This window comes from Diabrotica undecimpunctata, unplaced genomic scaffold (assembly GCF_040954645.1).
Source record: "Diabrotica undecimpunctata isolate CICGRU unplaced genomic scaffold, icDiaUnde3 ctg00000632.1, whole genome shotgun sequence".
Classification (NCBI taxonomy): Eukaryota; Metazoa; Arthropoda; class Insecta; order Coleoptera; family Chrysomelidae; genus Diabrotica; species Diabrotica undecimpunctata.
In genome coordinates this window covers 248,310-251,854 of record NW_027311929.1, presented here as the reverse complement: position 1 = coordinate 251,854, position 3,545 = coordinate 248,310, and positions in this window count along the sequence as shown.

The following is a 3,545-nucleotide window of genomic DNA, read 5'->3' as shown; positions in this document are numbered from 1 at the left end:
TTCCTCTGTCTTTATTTTTTTTTCTCTCTTTCTGTCCCATAGAATAAATATTCGCCCTCTTACTTTTGTTCGGCAGACTATTCTGTTCCGTGTTGACTGATAAGCTAGTTTCATGATATCTATAGCAACTTCCTATGACATCTGTGCTAACCTCATTCAGTCTCCCACTTTCTGTCAAAACAACTTTTCTGTAGTGGGATTATTTTTTGCTTTTTTTGAAATTTATAAAAGAAGGCAAAAATTATTATAAGACTCATTTTTATGGTCTACAAATTCTCTTGGGGTAAGTACTTTCATTGTGCTATTTATTCTATAATTCTGACCGCATTTCCAATGTAACCTTACTTTCTTTCGAAAGCACATTTTTTTTCTGATATATGCATTAGGACTCTTTAACAGAATTTAACTAAGTAGTAACATTCATATTTCATTTTATCCTTGCCATACGCTATTTGTTTAAGTGTAGATTTGTAAGAAGGCAAGAAAGTTAAACCTTTCTTTTTGATGTGTTTCTAACGCAAGTTGTTTCTTATCCTTTTAGTTTATTGGAGATATCAAAACTTTATTGGTTTACTGGATATTTTACTGGGTTTGTTGGACACATCAAAACTTAATTGGAGTTGTTGAATTTATTGGTTTATTGGACACCAAAACTTAGTCAGGACATACAGCCACGTGTTACTGAAGCTCTCCAGAAGCCACAAATTCTAATTGAAGGACCCAACAGCTAGAACACACAAGCAGCCCATCGAAGCAATAAATAACACTTACTAACTGTTAAGCTTTGGCAGGGTTAATTATTGGTTTTTTATTCATTTAAAAAAGTATGTTTGGTTAAGAATTGTCTTATTTGCTATCAACTGAGAACTCAGGTTCAATCCCTAGTTTAAGACAAGACGAACTCACCCTTGAGGTACTGAGCTAGGCAAGGTATAGACGATATGCTCCCACGGTTGATTGAGGTATTATTTTTACAATAGTACTTCAATTCTCTTTGGTAGTCTTATCGTTACAACACACACACTCACAGACGCACAAACACACACACACACGCACACACACATACACTATTCACCTCTCGACTCCTACCTATTAGTCGCCCCTTACAAGAGGCAGGGCCTTCTTGCCACGGCCGTGTTCTTATCTTTGCAAGCCGAACGGACACACATACGCACACACACACGCACACACACACACACAAATACACTCTTCACCTCCCGACTCCTACCCATTAGTGGCCTCTTACGACAGGCATGGACTAATGGCCTCGGCCGTATTCTAATCTCTGCGAGCCGAACGGACACACACATACATACACACACACACATTTACACACGCACACACACACACATACACTCTTCGCCTCTCGACTCCTACCCATTAGTCGCCTCTTACGACAGGCATGGCCTTCTTGCCACCGCTGTTTTCTTATCTCTGCGAGCCGAAGGGACACACATACACACACACACACACGCACGCACACATACACTTTTCGGCTCTCGACTCCTACCCATTAGTCGCCCCGTACGATTTGCATGGCCTTCTTACCACGGCTGTTTTCTTATCTCTGCGAGTCAAAGGGACACACACACATACACACACACACTCACAAATACACACACACATACGCACGCACACACACATACATTCTTCACCTCTCGACTCCTACCTATTAGTCGCCTCTTACGACAGGCAGGGGCTTCTTGCCTCGGCCGTGTTCTTATCTCTGCAAGCCGAACTAACACACACACACCCACACACACGCACACACAAACGCGCACACATAAACTCTTCACCTCTCGACTCCTACTTATTAGTCGCCCCTTACAAGCTGGAGGGCCTTCTTGCCTCGCCCGTATTCTTATCTCTGCAAGCCAAACGGACACACACACACATACACACACTCATACACACACACAGACACTCACACACGCACGCACACACCCACACACACATACACTCTTCACCTCTCGACTCCTACCCATTATTCTCCTCTTACGACAGGCAGGGTCTTCTTGCCACGGCCGCGTTCTTATCTCTGCAAGCCTAACGGACACACACACACACACGCACACACAAACACACGCACACACTTTCCACCTCTCGACTTCTATCCATTAGTCGCCTCTTAAGACAGGCAGGGCCTTCTTGCCACGGACGTATTCTTATCTCTGCGAGCCGAACGGACACACACACACTCGCACACACACACACATACACGCTTCACCTCTCGACTCCCACCCATTAGTCGCCTCTTACGACATTCAGGGACTTCTTGCCACGGCCGTGTTCTTATCTCTGCCAGCCGAACGGACACACACACACACGCACACACACGCACACGCACACACTTTCCACCTCTCGACTCCTATCCATTAGTCGCCTCTTAAGACAGACAGGGCCTTCTTGCCACGGCCGTATTCTTATCTCTGCGAGCCGAGCGGACACACACACACACACACACACACATACACTCTTCACCTGTCGACTCCTACCTTTTAGTCGCCTCTTACGAGAGGCAGGGCCTTCTTGCCCCGCCATATTCTTATCTCTGCAAGCCGAACGGATACACACACTCACACACACACGCACGCATACACGCACACACACACGCACACATACACACACACACACAAATACACTCTTTATCTCTCGACTCCTACCCATTAGTCGCCTCTTACGACAGGCATGAACTAATTGCCTCCGCCGTATTCTAATCTCTGCAAGCCGAACGGACACACACATACATACACAGACACACTTACACACTTACACACGCACACACACACATACACTCTTCACCTCTCGACTCCTAACTATTAGTCGCCCCGTACGATTTGCATGGCCTTCTTGCCACGGCTGTTTTCTTATCTCTGCGAGCCGAAGGGATACACACACACACACACTCACAAACACACACACAGACGCACACGCACACACGCACGCTCACACGCACACACACATACACCCACACACACACACACGCACAAACACACACACACGCACACACACACATACATTCTTCACCTCTCGACTCCTACCTATTAGTCGCCTCTTACGACAGGCAGGGCCTTCTTGCCTCGGCCGTGTTCTTATCTCTGCAAGCCGAATGGACACACACACATACTCACACAAGCACACACACACACAAACGCACACACACACACATACACTCTTCACCTCTTGACTCCTACCTATTAGTCGCCCCTTACAACAGGCAGGGTCTTCTTGCCTTGGCCGTATTCTTATCTCTGCAAGCCTCACGGACACACACACATACACACACACTCACACGCACACGCACACGCACACACTCTCCACCTCTCGACTCCTATCCATTAGCCGCCTCTTAAGACAGGCAGGGCCTTCTTGCCACGGACGTATTCTTATCTCTGCAAGCCGAACGGACACACACACATACTCACACACGCGCACACACACGCACACACGCACACACACATACACTCTTCACCTCTCGACTCCCACCTATTAGTCGCCCCTCACAACAGGAAGGGCCTTCTTGCTACAGCCATGTTCTTATCTCT